General features: G+C 35.3%; 1 protein-coding gene across 4 annotated transcripts in view; it reads left to right on the top strand.

The window, feature by feature from the left end:
* The window catches only part of LOC122735941 (cadherin-10), a 301,841-nt gene that overhangs the window by 97,992 nt on the left and 183,325 nt on the right, over positions 1-20,524 (top strand). The window lies entirely within an intron of this gene.

Genomic DNA, 20,524 nt, shown 5'->3' with positions numbered 1-20,524 from the left:
GATTTCAGAAAAACCTGCAAAGACTTAAGTGGACTGATGCTGGGTGAAGTGAGCAGAACTAAGAGAATATTGTATACAGTAACAGCAACATTGCGTGATGATCAGCTGTGATAGACTTAGCTCTTCTCAGAAGTACAATGATCTAAGACAATTCAAAAAAATTAAGAACTAAAAATCTTATGAAAACAAATGTTGAAAAATATCCTTACATGTAACGAAAATAATAAAATACTTTTATGATATAAAAAATAAAAATAAAAAACTAACCAATATCTTATAATTATCTCAATAGATGCAGAGAAAACTTTTAACAAAATACAGTACCCATACTTATTTAAAACACTAGAGACCATGGGAATGAATAGTACTTTCCTCAAAATGATAAGCAGTATATATCTAAAACCATCAGCAAACATTATGCATAATGAAGGTAAGTTAGAAGCATTCTCAGTAAGATCAGGAGTGAAACAAGGATGTCAATTATCACTACTATTATTCAGTATTCTACTAGAAATTTTAGCTTTAACAATAAGAGAAGGAAAAGAAATTGAATGAAAGAATATCAAGGAAAACTAATGAGGTTTTCCCCTTTTGTTCTGATTCTTCTTTCACAACATGACTAACGTGGAAATATGTTAAATGTGATTTTACATATATTTCCTATATCAGACTGCTTGCTCTGTTGGGGAGGGGGTAAGGAAGGGAGGGAGGGAGAAAAACTTGGAACTTAAAATCTTATAAAAACGAATGTTGAAAACTCTCTTTACATGTAGCTGGAAACAATAAAATAGTTAAGATTGAAAAAAATGAATTTTAGCACATGCTTTGTCTGGAGAACTATGTGAATGGCCATTCTGAACTAATTTTATATTCAGCTTGGTCTGGACCATAGTTCTGCTGCATATACCTAATTTTTTTGGTAGATCCAATAAAATTACCATGCTATATAAACTACAGTGGTAATTAATTGGAAGTTCTGAATAGCCTTTGTAGAATGCCATTGTTGCTTTAAAAATTGTGAAGCTTAATATTACTCAAATAAAAAACATTCATTAAGTGCCTAAATAAAGCAACTGTTGAAAATATAAACTATTTGGGAGTTTACCTGCCAAGACAAACCTAGGAACTATATGAACACAATAACAAAACACTTTTCACACAAATAAATCAGCATTGTGTGATGATCTGCTGTGATAGACTTACCAATTCCCAGCATTAAAATGGTCCGAGAAGTTCCAAAAGACTCATGGTAGAAAATGATCTCCACATACAGAAAAAAAGAACTATGGAGTCTGGATGCAGATTGAAGCATACTATTATGACTTTGTTGTTGTTTGTTTATTTCTTCTGTCTTGTGGTTTTCCCTTTTTTTCTGATTCTTTTTCACAACATGCCAAATGTGGAAATTGGTTTAACATAGTAGTACTGTATAACCTATATCAGATTGCTTGCTGTCTTGGGGAGGGTGGAGGGAAGGGAGCAAGAAAAATTTGGAACTCAAAATTTTACAACAATTCATTGTTGAAAATTATTTTCCATGTAATTGGAAAAAATAAAAGATTATTTAAAAAGTTTAAAAAAAGTGTGAAGTACACTGGATAGAGAGCTGTCTTAGATGCCCCAAAACAAGGCTCATAATATGTTTCTGACATATACTGACCCTTTAGACCCTGAGCAAATCAGTGAACTTATAAGTACCCCTGTAATTTCTAAAGGAAAAAGATTCTTGTGAATTTTGAGGATGGTGCTGCTAGTGGTCCATTATCTTGGATAGAAAAAAAAATCACATTTGAAAATTTGTAATTAATTTCTTATGTAAACATATATTTTATTCTATGTATATAAGTCTGTTATTATGAGTTATCTTAAACGAGAATGGTCTTTCTTGAGATGGAGAGTATTCCCCATAATCAGAAACAGTATTTGTGTCATTGTTCCTGTCTTAGACGTAAATTTATGTTAATATGGGTAAGACAGTTTACATACTCATACACAGTTACTAAATGTCAGCTCTGAGACTCAAATCTATTTTTCTGGCTTCTGGTTCAATGGTATATTTATAATATGACATGGCTCCCAGACACTAATGAAATCATTTGTTATAGATTGTGTTTGCTTATTTATTTGTATAATGACCATTCACATTTTATCCAGTTAACCATATAATCGTAAAAAGCAGACTTTGCTTTGGGAGAACTCTTTCCTGAGCTATAGCCTGTTATCCAATAATTCTTAGTTTATCTCTTCTTGATTTATTTTCCAGGTCAGTTGTCTTTCCAGTGAGGTATTTCACATTTTCTTCTATTTTTTTCAATCTTTTGATTCTGCTTGACAAATTCTTGGTGTCTCATGGAGTCATTAGCTGCCATCTGCCCATTCCTAACTTTCAAGACATTATTTTCCTCAGTAAGCTTTTGCACCTACTTTTCCTTTGGCCAATTCTTTTCCCACATTTGGCTTTTTTTTAAAGTAACTTTTCTTCAGTCAATTTTTGTGCTTCCTTTTCCAAGCTGTTGACTCTTTTTTCATAATTTTGTGTAATACCCATTTCTCTCATTTCTCTTCTCATTTTTTATTCTACCTCTCTCATTTGTTTTTTTAAAATCTTTTTGATCTCTACCAAGAAGCCTTTTTGGTCCTGAGACAAATTCATCTTCCTTGAGGCTTCACATGTAGGAATTTTGACAGCATTATACTCATCTGAGTTTGTGTTTTGGTCTTCCCTGTTGCCATAGATGCTGTCAATGGTAAGAGTCCTTTTCTGTTTCTTACTCATATTGTAGCCTATTTTAAACTTATAAAGTTGAGGTCTGTTCCTGGGGCACAGGAGCCACCATTGCAAGCTTCTTTTTCTGGGAAATAGGGGCCTGGTCACTGGCTTTCTGTTCTGTGACCTCTGTGGCTTGTGGATTCCTCACTATCCTGGCCTTGCTCCCTGTTCTGGGATGGTTTGGCCTAGTCATGCTTGTCCTATGGGTAGTTCTCTAGTTGGTAGTTTGCCCTCTCAGCCAGAGCTGGCAGGTCTCATAACTGGCCTGCTTGCCACCAGCTTGCTGAGGCAGGACCAAGGGGCCTCAGCTACTGATTTGTGCTATATCCAGGAGCCTCCTGCTGACTTGCCCTGACCCCCTCCACTTGTGCTGAGCTGTGCTGCCCTCCCCTTTTGCCCAAGTGAAACAGACCTTTCCTGAAGTCTTTTAAATTAAGTTGTATGGTTTTGTCTTTCTATCTTTTTGTAGGTTTTGCAGTTCCAGACTTTGTTTAGAGGTTTGATTTAATGTTGTTTTTGAGGGAAACTTGGGAGAGCTCATACAACCTCCTAGGTTCTCTCTGCCATTTTGCCTCTACCCCCTGAAATTATTGGTTGTACAACCTGTTATCTTTGATTACCTAAGTATCAACTATAATGGAGGAAAGTCAAAGATAATGATAAATAAATGATAAACCAGGTAACATTTCATGATGCTTTTTCATATATTTTGGGGTATATTGTGGCTGATTTAGTTCTGTAAGGCTTTGCTTCTTTTTTCAAACTGGGTAAAAGGTTTCTTATAAATAATAAACATATTTATGTATAGTTTTGAGTTCCAAATTTTATTCCTCCTTCCTTCCTTCCCCTCCCCCCTTTTTGAGGCAGCAAGCAATCAGATATTGGTTATACATGTGCAGTTATGTAAAACATAGCATATTACTCATTTTGTACCAGAAAACTAGAATAAAAGAAAAAATGAAAAAAGTGAAAAATAGCATACTCCAGTCTATGTTCAATCAATATCAGTTCTTTCTCTGGAGGTGGATAGTATGCTTCATCATTAGTCCTTTCAAATTGTCTTGTATCATTGTATTTTTGAGAATAGTTAAGGCATTCACAGTTCTTCATCAAACAATATTGCTGTTTCTGTGCACAATGTTCTCTTGATTCTGTTCACTTCACTATGTATCAGTTCATATAAGTCTTTCCAGACCTTTCTGAAATCATTCTATTTGTCATTTCTTATAGCACAATAATATTCCATCACCATCATATACCACAATGCTTTACTTTTTTTTTTGCGGGGCAGTGGGGGTTAAGTGACTTGCCCAGGGTCACACAGCTAGTAAGTGTCAAGTGTCTGAGGCTGGATTTGAACTCAGGTGCTCCTGAATCCAGGGCCGGTGCTTTATCCACTGTGCCACCTAGCTGCCCCCAATGCTTTACTTCTGAGACTTTGCTCAACCTATTTTAACCTAACTGTAATGCTCTTGAAGAAATCATGTCGATTCTTTTTACTTTAGTTTCCTAATCTACAAAATGAGAATATTGGGGGGGGGGAATTTTCAGCATTCTCTTCCAGCTCTCTATTTCCCTAGACCTCTTCTTTATCTTTCATGTCGTTTCATACTTTCTCTTCCATGAATTCTTCAGTAATTAGATCATCCCATTGATCTCTTCCTTTTCTGACTCCTAGAGGACCTCCTAACCATAAGACTTTGGCACTTCAGCATGCCACTTGAAGTTCAACTTAGATCTGCCAGGTATGTATGTCTTGTCTTCTCGTATAGAGTGTAAGTTTCCAGAGAGTTGAGACCATTTTTATAGTTCTCTATCCTTGACACTGCTCTGCATTATTATAGAGGTTAATATATACTTATTAAATAGAATTGAATTATTTGAATTACACTGAGTAATGTTTGATGGAGAGAGTCCAGTAGCATTTTAATTAGAGGAAACAACCTGGAATATTAAATTTGCTATGGGATTTTCACAATATGAATTGTCTCCTTGTGGTTATTTAAGGGAGATGCATATCTCTTTGAATGACTCTTCTGTAACTCCTGCCTGTACTTGTTGAAAATAAAGCTGGATAATGAATACTGAAGAAAGGCAGTGGAATAGTTTTTTTACTCTCCATATAATATACAAGTTTGGCAATAATGGACAGAGGGGCAAGAGACAAAATAGACAATTTTCCTTGAGAGAGGGAGAGAGACATTTGGTACCTGATAAACATTTGGATATAGACCTTTGGGACATTTTTAGTGCAATAGAAACAAAAAATAAAAGGTGGGGGAAGAGAAAAAAATAGAGAGGCAGATGGAGACAGAGAAACAAAGATAGGCATAGACAGACAGAAGTGATAGAAAGACACAGATATAGAAACAGTGACAGAGATGTAGAGAGCCAGAAAGAGTCAGAGAAAGGGGGCAGCTAGGTGGCACAGTGGATTGAGTACCGATCCTGGATTCAGAAGGACCTGAGTTTAAATCTGGCCTCAGACACTTGATACTTACTAGCTGTGTGACCCTGGGCAAGTCACTTAACCCCAATTGCCTCACCAAAAGAAAAAAAGAAGGAGTCAGAGAAAGATAAAGAAAGAGTGTCAGAAAAAGACCAAAGATAAATGTGCCTTTAAAACCTTTATTTGATTATTTTAATTATTTTTTTCTTTATAGCTCCCTTAACTTGTACCTTAGGAAACCTTGACTCAATGAAAGCTAAAGTGTGACAGTTTCTACATCCCAACATTACCAATAGCATGTGACCCTTTACAAAGGACAAGACAGTTTGGAATCAAGGAGATCCCATCCTCTTGACAACAGAAAAGGGCTTCCAATCTAGTTTCAAAACTCATTGTCTACTTTACAAGGCCTATTTTTCTGGCTGTGGGAAAGGGAAATATATGGTCACCATTCCATTCCAAATAAATGGAACAGAACAGGGTGTCAGGAAAAGTATAAAATAGTAGTGAGAAAAATGACAGGTTTAGTGTCAATTGACTACTAGTATGAACTCAATAAAGCTAGATCACCTCTTTCAGCTTCAATTTTCTCATTTGGAAAATAAGGAGACTAGATTAGATAATTTATAATGTCTTTTCTGACTCTAAATTTAGATAAGTTAAATATTTTCTAGTAAAAAGCATTTCTAATGACTTTTTAGAAAACTGAAAATAGTATTCCTAAGGTGGTTGAAATTGAAAACCCTTAAATATTGTATGACAAAATAATTTAAAACAATATATTTTATCATAATACCAGTAATCTACATGGATTGAACATATAATTTAAAATAGGAACAATATAAAACATATAATAAAAAGTTAATGTATAACAGATTATTTCTCCATGGTCATAGAAACACAAGATTTTGGGGATTTTGTCTACGGTGCTTTTTTTTTTTCTGTCCCCAATTTCCTTTTCTTAACCTCCATTTTGGGCTTCTGTGATGAGGCAATTGTTGTGGCTTATAGTGCAAATACAGCCTGAAATTTAGATATGAGACTTTTTTTTTCATGCATTAATACTCTTCTAATTAACTTTTATTGTTGTAACATAACGTGAGTATAATCTCCCAAAAAGCATTTTTCAAAGGACTTGTTAGAGTATTTTTGCAGATATATGTCATCAGAAGTGATGAGTCAGGAAACGAGGATAGATGAAGCCTTTGAAATTAAATTTTACTAGAATAGCCTTTATATCAATAAAGAAAAGCATGGCCTTGGCATGGAAAGACCTGAATTTAAGGTCTAGTGTTAATATATGCTAGCTGTGTGATAAAGGTCAAGTCATTTAACTGCTTTTTAAGTTTATTACTATTTTACAGGGTTGTTATGGGGAAAGGGCTTTGTAAAGTTAAAAGTGAAATATAAATGTGAGTTAATACACAAAATGTGAGCTATTACTATTAGTCATGCCTCTATCAGTAGCTGGCTTGGTGTCCTTGACAAAGTCACTTTATCATTTTTATCATCTGTAAAGAAAGGAATTGGGGGAGGTAACTTTTTTATGCAAAAGTCTATTTGTGTTAAAGTCAATAAATATTAGTTCTGCTCTTGGTTCTGACTGATTAGCTGTTTGACTTAAGGCAAATCATTTCATTTAATAGGGCTATAATTTCTGCATCTAAAAAAATAAAAGCATTATATAAAGGACTCTGCTAGATTTGATTGATTAGAATATTTTCAAGATTATTCTCTAGTTCTGAATTTTTTTATTATACTTTAAAGATCAATGATTTCATCGCTATAGGTACTTCTTTCACCAATAAAGAGAGCTCTCCAAACCGTTATAACAGAAAAAAAATAAGAAAAAACAGGTCCTATCACGTGGATTTAGTATAAATTACTAAGTAAGTTTGAAACCCAAATCATTTTTAGCATCTAGACATAGCATTCCACCCAAGCTCTTTATAGGGAATTTAAAAAAGGAAGTAGGGAGTCTCTGTCTTTCTTCTTTCTTCCTCTCTCACCTCCAAAATGATAAAGGATGAACTTTTAAAATTTGGAAGTTTGGAGAATTTGAACTCTTCATTTGGTGTCCTAGAAATTTACCTAGAAATAGCAGCAGCGGATAGCACTGTCTGCATCAAGAGTAAGGTCCACCAGGCACACTGAGGAAAAACAGCTTTGAAGGGCTCAATGAATCCATGTAGAAAACTGTACCATGCCTAAGAAAAGTTTCCTCAGTACCCTACAACCCAGAGAAAAGGACTTCTAGCTCTCAAGAATAGTAAGTTACCTCATTTTACTAGATGTACTCTAAGTCTGAATTGATTTTCACCCGTACTCAGTTTTGAGTGGTGGCATAGTGTGTCACAAACTTTTAATGACACAATTTGAACTAGCCTGTCTTACTATGCCAGTAATAAATACCCCTTTCAAAAAGTAAATTCAGTGTAGCCAATAATAGTTATCAGCTGGTAATCATTGGAAGGCATCATACCCCAACCCTTTCAAGGTATCCCAAAAGCCCCAAGGGCAGAGAAAGCTAAGAAACTGGAAATTGGGAGTTACTATTCAGAGTATAGCTCCTGAGTATATACTATAATGGTATAGGTTGGCTATTCCTTATTTGAATACCCGGCCAATTACAAGTTCCCCTTCCTGTGATTTCAAAAATGGGAAAACAAGGAGAGTGTGCCCCTCACAGGATAACCTTTGACTGCTCTCCCACTGAACTTCTAGTGATCTCCCTGTTTGTATCTTTGATTGCCCCACAGTTATCTCATGCTACTCCTTAAGGCTTTTCTTGTATTAGTTAAAATGTGCTAATAATAGAGGTTTCCTGTTGTATGTATTACTGATCTGTCTAACGTGTGAAAGTCTTTAAGTTTAAAAACCACCAAGTAAAACAGTCATAAAACAGAATAGCATAGGGAAAAGAGTTTATTGGCCTGAAAATGCAATATCATAGTTCAATGTCCTTATTTTACAAATGAGAAAGCTGAGGTCCAGAGAGAACTTGTCCAAAACTACAGAGGTAGTAAATAGCAGCAACAGAATTTTAACCCAAATCCTCTCACTCCAAATTAAGCACTGAAGTAGCCTGAACTCAAAACTCAGCATTTTTTCTTGTTTGTATCTATCTATGTGTATAATACCTTGTGCTCCTTTTTTTAAAAAATATTTAATGAAGAGTTAAATTCCATGTTGTTATTTTGCTTCAATCTGATTTGATTTACTCTTAGTAATTGTCGGTGCAGGGGACTAAAATTTGACTAATATTCAGCAATAAACTTGAGTAGTACAATAAGACTGAACTCTGACTAAAGTGATTTAGGGTTTTAATCAACACCAATGAAGAAGAATCCAAATCCTCCAAACTAGTTAAATCATCATTCTTCTTTCTTCTTCTTCTTCTTCTTCTTCTTCTTCTTCTTCTTCTTCTTCTTCTTCTTCTTCTTCTTCTTCTTCTTCTTCTTCTTCTTCTTCTTCTTCTTCTTCTTCTTCTTCTTCTTCTTCTTCTTCTTCTTCTATTCCTCCTCCTTCTCCTCTACCTCCTTCCTTCCTTCCTTCCATCATGTAGTAAGAATTCTATAATTGGGAATTATTTATATAAATAAACATACAACTCTGCTCCCCACTTCTGTCCCAGTCCCAAGAAGGCTATGTCTATTCTACTTTGTAAGTTAGAGGGCATGTTACACAAAGTACAACTAACGGGAACCATACTTTGAAAGAGATTAAAAGTAAATGCTTGAGGACAGCTATGTGGTACAATGGATAAAGCACCAGCCCTGGATTCAGGAGAAACTGAGTTCAAATCCAGCCTCAGACATTTGGCACTTACTAGCTGTGTGATCCTGGGCAAGTCACTTAACCCCCATTATGTCACCAAAAAAAAATTGTCAGGAAGAAGGTGGCAAAAAAAAACCAATTAGATGCTTGAGCATTAGGACTATGACCTTCTTTTCTATTGGAGCTGCACCCCACTGTACTCCTCACTTTCATACTTTGTAAAGACTTGCTAACAAAACAATAGGACAAATCAATACTAGGCATGATTGAAAATAAATATATGCATCATTTTTTTCTTTTATTTGTGCTTCTTTTTTCCTCCTCTCTCATCTTTGGAAGTCTGAAGTGACTATAAGGGAGCTCTGATTCTATTTCCTGCAGAAAGATGTTTGTTATAACAAAATTATTTGGGAAAGAGTAGGTGTAATTAGGCTAATGGTTGTGTGTGTGTGGGGGGGTGGAGGGTGACCCTATTATTAAATGTGGGTGGACTAATTTAAATATAAATATGCTACAGTAGAGAGCTTTGAAAACATTTATAAATATCTACAGAATTTGTAGTCTCAAGAGAAACTTTTCATCTTCAGTCTAACAGACTTTATGAAGCATTTTTATGAAGCATTTATGATTTTTAACATATACATGTAAGAAGAAAAAATGAGATAGGAGTGGAGTCAGTGACTTACAGAATTATCCTTATGAGAGATGTATGTAAGAAGAAAAATAGATTTCTTAAATATCACATAAATACTTCTCTGCTGGAAGTGTCACATTATTATTTATCTATAGCTGATACATGTGCAACTGCTATAAAACAGTGAAAATTATTATTATGGCATTATGAATTTTCATCAGAGACTCCTTTTTTATATTTGGAGGCAGCATATAATTATAGATTGAATTAAATTTTATCCCTGCTGGACAGAAAAACATTGTTCTTTTGAGTAAACAAAATGCAAAGGGAGAAAAAAGATGTTATTGTGCCTGGCTCATCGAAGGCTCTCATTTACATTATGTTTGCATCTTAAGATCCCTTGTGAGTTTTGTTGGAAAGGTGCATGAGAATCAGTATGGTAGTGCAACCAATATCCAAATATATTCACCCCAGTGTTTCGAATTTTCCACATTCTTTTTCGTAATAGAAAATGCTTTACCCTCATTGTATTATTGTCAAATGATGTATACTGCTTGGTGTGTTAGTAGAATAATGGCTTCTGGCAAGTACTGACTAGAGGAAATGATAAATGAATACATGCTGGTATTTAGCAACAGAGAGGAATATGGAAAAATCTACCTATGAGGTTTGGTTTGGATGTAGAGAGAAAAGGAGATAATTATAGACTAGAGTGGATTGTATAGCATAAAGGACACTGAATATGCATCAGCTTACCCACTTTCATCCACAATCTATCTCTAGCTTTTTTATATTTTAGAACTACTGAAATAAATTGCTAGTGTGTGCTTCTTTCAGGATCAGAGGGAACACTGCTGTGGAGATCATGGCTTTCCAAAATCCTTTCATCCTTCGTCGAACCTCTAGTGGTTCCCTGTCTTCCCACACTCTTAACTGAGAACCTTGCTTCATAATTTACAGAAAAAAAAAAAAAATTTGAGACCATTTGCTACAAGCTCCCTCTCCTTTCTTCCTCATCTCCTGTGACTCATATGCTCTATAACACTCTCTTCCTTCACCCCTGTCTCATAAACCCTTCTGCCTCCTGCAGCAATATTATTCTAATCCCATCTCCTCAAACAAATTGCCCCCTATTGTGACTACTTTATTATTTTCTTTCAATCTTTCCCTGTCTACTGTCTCCTTACCTACTCCCTAGAAACATGCCCATGTCTCCCTCACACTCAAAAAAAATAATCCTCATTTGATCCTTCTATTCCTATTACCTCATCCTAAATCTCTTCAGCCTTTTGTGGCTCAACTCCTTCAAAAGTCACCTATAATGGGTGCCCCCACTTCTCTCTTCTTACTCTCTTTTTAACCAGTTACAATCCAGCTTCCAACATCATTATACTATTAATAATCTTTTTTTTTAATTTACCAGTTATATTTTAATTGCCAAATTCTTTTTTTTAAATCTTCATTCTCCTTGAACTCTTTGCAACTGTTTAACCTATTGATTACTCTCTTCTCCTTGATAATCTTCTTTTTAGGTTTTCTGTTCATCCCTCAGCCCTGGTTCTCCTATCTAGAAGGCTTCTTTTTCTTAATCACCTTTTCTGGATCCTCATTCAATCACACCATCTAACTGTAGGTTCCACACAGTTCTGTCCTAGGGCCTCATCCCCTTCTCCTCCATATTACTTCATTTCGTTATCTCATTAGCACTGAGGGATTTAATTACAACTACAGGCTGATGGAATAGGCTCGAAAACCTTAATCTCATCAGAGTTGCCTTAAAGAGGGATTAACACACACACATACACAATTGGGTAATCTATTTAATCTGGGCAGTAAATGAACCTAACACTCATGAGAATTGGCTCAAAAACCTCAATCTCATCAAAATTGGCTCAAGGTGGGAATAACATACACACTCAATGGGGCAGAGTAATCTATCAAACCCTGTAGGAAAATAGGAGGGGAAGGGGATAAAGAGAGAGGGGCAAAAAAAGAAGGCAGGGCAGATTGGGGGAGGGGAGAGACAGAAGCAAATCCCTTTTGAAGAGGGATAGGGTGAAAGAAGATAGATAATAGAGTAAATATCATGCAGAAAGGAATAGGATGGAAGGAAACAGTTAACAATAGTAATTGTGAAAAAGAGAAAAGGGGGTAAAACTGTACAAAAAATATTTATAGCAACTCCTTGTGGTAGCCAAGAATTGGGAATCAAAGGAATGTCCCTCAATTGAGGAATGACTGAAGAAACTGTGGTATATGATTGTGATGGAGTAGTATTGTGCTGTAGGAAATGACAAACAGGATGATTCCAGAAAAAATTGGAAAGACTCATATGAACTGATGTTTAGTGAAGAGAGCAGAACTGGGAGGACATTGTGCATAGTGAGAGCAGTATTGTTTGATGAGCAATTGAGAATGACTTTACTCTCTGCAATGCAATGATCCAAGACAATCCCAAGGGACTAATGATGAAGTATACTATCCACCCCCATAGAAAGAATTGATAAAAAGAGCACTTGTGGATTGTACATATATAACCTATATTAGATTGTTTGATGTCTTGTGGGTGGGGGAAGAAAGGGAGGGAGGGAGAAAAATTTGGAACTCTAAATCTTATGAAAACGAATATTGAAAACTACCCTTACATGTAACTGGAAAAAATAAATGTTTGTTGCACTGAATAAAAAACAAAACAAAACAAAACAACAAAACAACTATATGCTGATGATTATCAATATTCCTCCTGTCCTCTTATCTCTCTCCTTACCCCTAATCCTTTTATCTCCCTCCAAATTTCTTTCTGACATCTTGTAATAAGTATTTAGTAGCCATTTCAAAGTCAACATGTCCAAAACTGAACTCATTCTTTTCCCCCCAAGCTTCTACCCCCTTGAATTCTCTTTTACTTTCAAAGGCAATAACATTCTTTTGGTCTCCCAAACTCACCACCTAGGTGTCTTCCTCATCTCCTCCATGGTTAAAATTAAGCTTTCCATCTATCAGCTCCAGCTGTTTTCTCTGGTTTTATTTCTTATTATTTTGTTTCTGGTTTTATTTCTTATGCCTGCTGTCTTCTAAGTCACGACTAAAATCCCATTTTCTATGGAAGTCTTTTTGAAGCTTTCTAGCACCTTCCCTGTTTGAATTATTTCTATGTATCTATAGGTTGTTTGTGCATATTTGTTTACTTCTTGTCTCCCCTATTAGATTCTGAGCACCATAAGTACAAGGACTGTCTTTTGCCTCTTTTGTATCCCCAACACTTAGCACAACGTTTGATACATAGTAGGCACTTGGTGAATTTTCTTTTGACTGAATGACCGCAAGTCACCACCTCCTAATCTATTGATAAATCTGTCAGAATGGATATACTTACAATTAATTACCTTTCACTATGTTATATCTCAGATATAGTCCTTCTCCCTCAAGGCCTCTTCCTCTTCTTCTCTCTCTGTCCACATGGGGTGTCATACCCTTACATATGTCCAAAGGAATATCAATTTTTGTCTCATAGTTCACAAGGTATCTTGGGGTTTGGGGGCTAGATTTTTTTTTCTTTTTTCTTCCCTATTTATTTATTCTATCCTTTAAAAAAAAAAAAGTGGGACAATTAACTCTCCTGTCTCTCATGGAGTCTTCACTTATAATTTCTTAAAACATAGCTCTGGAAAACCAGGCTTTGTTAAAGTCTATTGTGATTCAAATGGAGCAATTTAACTATGCCTTTAAACTCAAATCACTCTTGCTTTCACTGACTGGCCAATAGGTTCAAATCCAAGCCTCACTCGCTCATTGTTTGGATTTTGATGGCTGGGAGCGAGCATAAATAGCAGTTGTTACTGTTCTGGCCTGAAACTCTGAGGGTCTTCCCTTCCCAGACTGATTCTTTTATGAAGGCAAACTAAGTCATCTTTTACCACAGTTCTTGCCTAATCTTTAATTATGGAATGGGCACTGCCTCAGACAAACTGAGACCTGGGAAAGACTTCAGCTTAAAAAGACCAGGATCTCCCACTGCTTCATGGGACCATCATCAATCGTCTTCACTTGTATCTTGCCACTGGTTTCCAATGACTCTGGAGGAGAGAGTTGGGCTGATAACTTTGCACAGTCGTGCCTCAGTTAAATACAATTCACTTGCAAGTCAGGACATCACTATGCTGATATCATTGGTTCAAGAATGAAGGACAAACAACAATCTCCTCAAGGAGTTTACAACCTAGTTGGTACAATAAGACATATACAAGTAACATACAAATTAGAAAAGATGAAAAAATAATTCATGCAGATTGTCATCAGAGCTTCAAGAAACAGTAAATTGTTTCCACCTTGAGGGAGGACATAAAATCTAAAAAGAATTAATGGAGAAGGTGAAACCAGTATTGAGCTCTGGAGGAATAAAAGCATTTCAACAGAGGAAGATAAACAATCATGAATTAAAAACCTACTATGTGCTTGGTGCTATTTTAGTCAGTGGACATGCAAGACAAAAAATATAAATAAAAATAAAAAAGTATCTGCTCATGAGTTTACATATTTGAGGTACAATATGTATATTAATACATATAGATACACACATATACATATTTACACACATAATTTATGTGTGTAAGAATATCTGTATTGTAATGGAATTTATTAATTTGATCATTGACAAAGCTAGAATACAGCTTTCCAGACCAGAGTCCAGAACCCAGTTTTCCAGACCAGAATCCAGTTTCCTCCTGATGACATCTTACCACTTCAAGAAGACAAGAGAACTCAGCGACTTTATATGAACAGTTTTGTTTTGTTAGTTTATGTTATCTCCTTCTGTTATTATATACCGTCTGTAACATGTACTCTCTGCAGAGGCCCTCCCTCTGCAAGACCAATGTCAAAACGTTGCATTCATGTGGGACTGACCCTCTGGACAAAACTTTTCTCTCTCCCTTTTTCTATATTGATATTAACATATTATTAGTTAGCATAGGATATTATTTTTGGCTGTTTCGTTGAGCAAACTCATTTTTCAAATGAAATAAAGGGGGGAATGTGGTAAAAACCAGAAGTTTTAGCTGAATCATTTGAGAGTTGAGCGCATGCTACTGAAGCGGCTTTTGAAGGATCTCCCTTTTGGGGAGGAGTCCGCGATGAACTTCCAGGAAGCCAGCTTAAAACCGAGGGAGGAACAGAAGTTCTCTCTGTCTCTCTGGCTTTTCGGCTTAGCCGTGGCGGCGCACACGTTTGGTGTTCGGTGCTGGTTCTCGGTCTAGCCGGCAGTTTGGGATTCGATGAGTTTTATAAAGGAATATAGACTAAGCTTAGATCTAAGATTATTCATTTGTATTTCTACTTTCCTATTTCCCTAATTGGTATCACCTTTTGTTGTCTAATTAATTCCCAAGCAATAAAAACTAATCCCTCACTGATTAAAGCTCAGAGGCTTCTTTTTCTTAGTGGTCTGGGAGATATATAAGGGAAAAGTTAAAAGGGGGAGTTTAATGCTCGTATATCCAATTTTAAATCTCACAGTATATAATGTATATTTACATATACAAGACAACTAATAGCTTGAAGAATTAGGAAAAGCTTTATTTCAAAGGCATTGGTATCATTTGAGAGAATTTTGAAGGAAGCAAATTCAATAGTTGGAGGTAAGATTTGAGTATATTCTGAACATGGAGGATAGCCAAAGCAAAGACATGGAGATAGGAAATGGACTGCTGTATGTGAAGAATAGCAATAAACAGTTTGTTGGAAAATAGGTGGAATTTATTGACAAATGTTTAGGTATAGTGGGATACTTGAAATTCTACCTAGAATTCTACAAACCATATAAAAGTTGACTCAATAGCTACTAAATTAGTATATAAGTACAATAATTGCAATGCTGAGTAGGATCACACACAGCTGAGTAGGGCTCAACCATAGTACTTCCCCAAGAGGACAGGTTCTCCATATAATAAAAAATAAATTGATGAAGTAATAAGCATAGAGAATGAGTAAGCAAAATCATAGTGGCAGAGTGCTGGGAGTGCTGGGCCTAGAATCAGGAAGATCTTAGTTGAAATCCATCCCTAGACAATTACTAGCTGTGTGACTCTGGGTAAGTCTCTTAATGCTGTTTGTCTCAGTTTCTTCATCTGTAAAATAAGCTGGAGAAGGAAATAGGAAAGCACTTGAGTATCTTCACTAAGAAAACTCAAAATGGGATCTCAAAGTGTCAGATATGACTGAAATGACTGAACAACAAAGCAAAATTCTTTTTTTTTTTTTTGCAGGCAATGGGGGTTAAGTGACTTGCCCAGGGTCACACAGCTAGTAAGTGTCTGAGGCCAGATTTGAACTCAGGTAGTCCTGAATCCAGGGCCAGTGCTTTATCCACCGCACCACCTAGCTGCCCCCAAAATTCTTATTTTTAAAAATGATATGATGATTTACTTAGAGAACCCTAGTTTGTCAATTAAAATTAATTGAAACATCAAGTTCATCCCAAATGCAGAATACTAATCAGGTCCACATATTGCATCAGTATTTCCATAAAATATTATGTCATACCAATAAAACTGCCAAATGATTGCTACATAGTTCTAGAAAAATTACAACAGAATTTATCTGAAGTAACCAATGGTCAAGAATCTCAAGGAAAATAATTAAAAATTGGGGAAAGGAAGATAAAAGTATCTTGTAGCGCCAAATATCAAATGTAGGTATAAAACAGTAATGATCAAAACAATTGATACAGATTAAAAATAAAGAGGATTGTCAATAGAAGAAATTAAATCTATGAAATAAAATTAATCTCTTGACCTAGCATTATATAAATCAAAAAACCCCAGATAGTGGGGTAAGGCCTCCTTATTTATTTGTGTGATTTTTTTTTTTTTTTTTTGCGGGGCAATGAGGTTTACATGACTTGACCAGGGTCACACAGACTAGTTACTATCAAGTGCCTGAGGCTGAATTTGAACTCAGGTCTTCCTGAATCCAAGGCTGTTACTTTGTCCACTGTAGCACCTAGCTGCCCCCAAGGCCTCCTTATTTAAAAAAAAAGATTCTGAGAAAACTGAAAAGCATTCTGTTACAAATTAGAACACCTCCTCACATAACACAGTTAAGAATGGTAGAGGGGGCAGCTAGATGGCGCAGTGGTTAAAGCACCGGCCCTGGATTCAGGAGTACCTGAGTTCAAATCCAGCCTCAGACACTTAACACTTGCTAGCTGTGTGACCCTGGGCAAGTCACTTAACCCCCATTGCCGCGCCAAAAAAAAAAAAAAGAATGGTAGAAGCAATTTCCTACATCCTGCCTTGATGCAACTTAGTGCAGGTTTTGAGACATTCCTAGAGTTTTGCTTAACTCATGGTACTAAGGACTCTGCTGACATTTACAAATCACCTACAAATGAATAATCATAAGGAGCTAGAGAGGCTCCCAGATGCTTGCTGGTAGACCATGATGGGAGCTTTGATCAGCTGAATCAGCTTTAGGAGTCCTCAATGACCATAATTGTTGAAGATGCTTCTTCTGTGGCTAAGAAAATCTAAGTTAACTATGTAATGAACTACAAGACCTTCTGGAAAGCATGCAACACACAGTCTAATAGAGAGGTGATAGACTCAAAATGAAGAATGGCACATAGTCTGGACATGGCCAATGTGGAAATTTGTTTTGTTTGATTATACATATATGTACATGTATTTGAATTTTTTGTCCTCCCCTTCCAAATTGGGAAGAAGATGGGAGGTAGAAAAAATAGTTTTTTAATTTTATAAATAAAAAATGAAAATACTTTTAAAAATGGAAATGTGTTGTGATAAGCATGACATGTTCTCAAAGTAGCTATGGTGAATTCATGATCACTAATTATTTTGCCAAATGGTCACAAACCTTCCCTTCTATTTATTTATAATTTATAATCCCCACACTCTTCCTTTCTTATTCCTCTCTTCAAATTGAAATAGTATGTTTCATTTTCCAGATGTAGGACCCTTATTCTTTGAGACTATTTCAGAGATTCTAAAGACAATGACTCAGTAATTATATATTTCAGTTTTATTTTCTCTCTTTTAGTATTCTAAAAAAATTATTCATTTAAACTGATTGAATTGAACTCATTGAGGATAACCAACTTTTCATTCAATACTTTCTTATTTACACTAGGTTTCAATTCCCTATTATTATTTTTGTTTTATTATTCTAGTCTGATGATCTCCTTTGCTGAAAAATAGAAACAAAATAAGAGATTAAGTTGCCTTACCTTTTTCCCCTATAGACACATAAGCAACAGTCCTTTCTTAACCCTTTTATTCCTCTTTTTTAATATACCTAAAAATGTCCATTTTTTTTTTTCCTCTTTAGCCTTCAATACTATCCTTATCTCATTCTGTATTTTAGTGCTTGTGTATTGAGGGAGCATGATACTGCCAAAAATGTACTGTATTTGAAATCAAGAGTGTGTGAGTTCATGTTCTGCCTTTTATGTGTATTTCCTGTGTGATCTTTGGTAAGTAATTGAACCTTACTAGACTGTAAGCTCAGTTGTTGAGAAGAGATACCCTGAATGTACAACCAATACTAGCTAGTTCTGAGTCACTAATTCTTAACAGGGAAAGTTTAATAGTAAAGATAGGATAAAAAGGAATGATAAATATATTGCTACAAACCAGATTATTTTTATTAAATTAATACATAATTTTGTTGTGTCAATAACTATTTGATTTAAAAAATAGACTGATATAACTCCTTCCATGAAATCAACTCTAGAGTATTAAGAAGTGACAGGCATGCCCCAAATCTAAAATAAATGATGTCTTAGTTTAAATGTAGGAACCATCCATTGGAATTCAGACTTGCTCAAGAGGCTTTCTGACAGATTTTGATAGCCTTTCTTATGTTTTTCTTTTGGACAGTTTTCTTTGGGGAATGATAGCTATCAAAAGTTTGCAAAATGTGTCAAAATAGTTCTCTTTCTGAATCCTGTTTCTGAATACCATTACAACTAAATACAATACCTCTATAATAGATAATTATGAGAAAAAATAGAAAAATTCACTTTGACTATCATTTGCCACAGGATATTATGAGGAATTAAAATAGACAGAAGTAGTGATTCTAAAATATAGAGAAATAATCAGATAATACACTATTAGTAAGCAAAAACTAACACTTTTATGTTCCATTTATACTTAGGAACATCTGCTCATAGAATGAAAGGGGGGGAAACACTGCCAAAGTTTCTTAAAACTCAATTTTATATTGATTACAAGTGTTTCATTTAAGTACCAAATAATTATATGCCTAGTGATGCTTAATTAATTATCAGCTCTTGGTTTCAATTCCACAAAGTTGCAAAATGTTTTGAAAGTCCCAGGTAACAGCAGTAACTACTCTATCATTTTCTCAATCCACTTCCTCCCTTTAAAAGGAGTAGTAGGGGTGTCGAAGAGGGGTTGATCAGGCATGAAAAGGAATTCCATAAACCCAAATTCATTTACTTTGATATATCTTTCTCAGGAAGACTTTAGAAAATAATATTAAATGTACAACTTGTACAGACATACATAGGAAGAGAAGTGATCACTACACTCATGTATGTATTCACTTGGACTAAATCTAAACTACCTTCTTCTTTGGCAACTTTATTAAACTGGTAAATGAGGGAAAATCTAGAGATATAATTTATTTTTATTTCAGAAACCCATTTCAAAAAATCTTCATGATATCCACATGCAAAAGATATAAAAATATGAGTCTGAATCTTAGTATAATTACATCAATTGATATAATTAGAGGTTTTTATTAGTTTTTTTGATTAAGGGTTAGAAGGATATCTTGCCCCAGATCTCTGTCTGTGGCCAATTTTGAGTCATATTTTTTATTATTAATTAAACTAATTATGACTTTTAACCTAGAGATATTCTGAGGAACTATGAAAAAAACTCTTAGTTTTATGACATAGTCCAAATAATGATTATTCCATGTTGGGTATGACTATGACTGGCTCTAAAATTGTCTTTGCCACCATAAAAAATGAACTGATATATGTTTATACATGTAGGGCCTATTACTTTTTTAAAAACTTCTTTAGGGTACAGAGCTAGTAGTGGTATTTCTGGGTGAAAGGGTATGCACAGTTTATAGCCCTTTCAGCATAGTTAGAATATATAATTTGAACAAAATTTTGAAGGGAATAAAGTGGAGGTGAGATGAGGTTATGCTGCGGAATGGGACACAGAGATTGGAAGGCCAGGTTGAATGGACCATTGAATGTGGAAGGGAGGGGAAAAAATGCATGTTAAGATTGGAAAAAGTTTGTGATACCTTTGTGAAAGTCTCTCAAAGCTAGAGTGGAGCTGATATTTGATCCTAGAGGCAATAAGTTTATTGAGTAGGACAGTGACATGTTCGGAATTGTACTTTAGATAAAACACTTTGTCACCTATATGGAGATACTTGAATCTAGGAGACTAATTTGGAAGGACATGAACAAAGCCTTCAATTCTGGTGGTGGGACCATGAGTTGAGAGAAGACATTTTGAAAAGATAATATGTAGGTAAAAATTGTGAAATTTGACAATTAGATGTGTTCATTGAGGAGGAATCAGAAGTTAAAGATAATGTTGACCTTGCAATACTGGATGAATAGAAGGATGATACTATTCTTGACAGAAATAAGGATCTGTGAAAGTGTGGGAGTAGGTCTGGGGGAGCAAGTTAGGAATTAAATTTGGTACTTTTTGAGTTTCACATTGCTACATCCATCTAGTTTGCAATATTCAATAGTCAGGTGGGGGTACAGCTAGATGGCACAGTGGATAAGGCACCAGTTCTGGATTCAGGAGGACCTGAGTTCATTGCCCTGCCCCCCCAAAAAAAAATGTCAGTTGGATGAGGTCTTCCTCTTTGTCTG

This window comes from Dromiciops gliroides, chromosome 1 (genome assembly GCF_019393635.1).
Source record: "Dromiciops gliroides isolate mDroGli1 chromosome 1, mDroGli1.pri, whole genome shotgun sequence".
Classification (NCBI taxonomy): Eukaryota; Metazoa; Chordata; class Mammalia; order Microbiotheria; family Microbiotheriidae; genus Dromiciops; species Dromiciops gliroides.
This window is presented reverse-complemented; position numbering and strand designations above follow the sequence as displayed.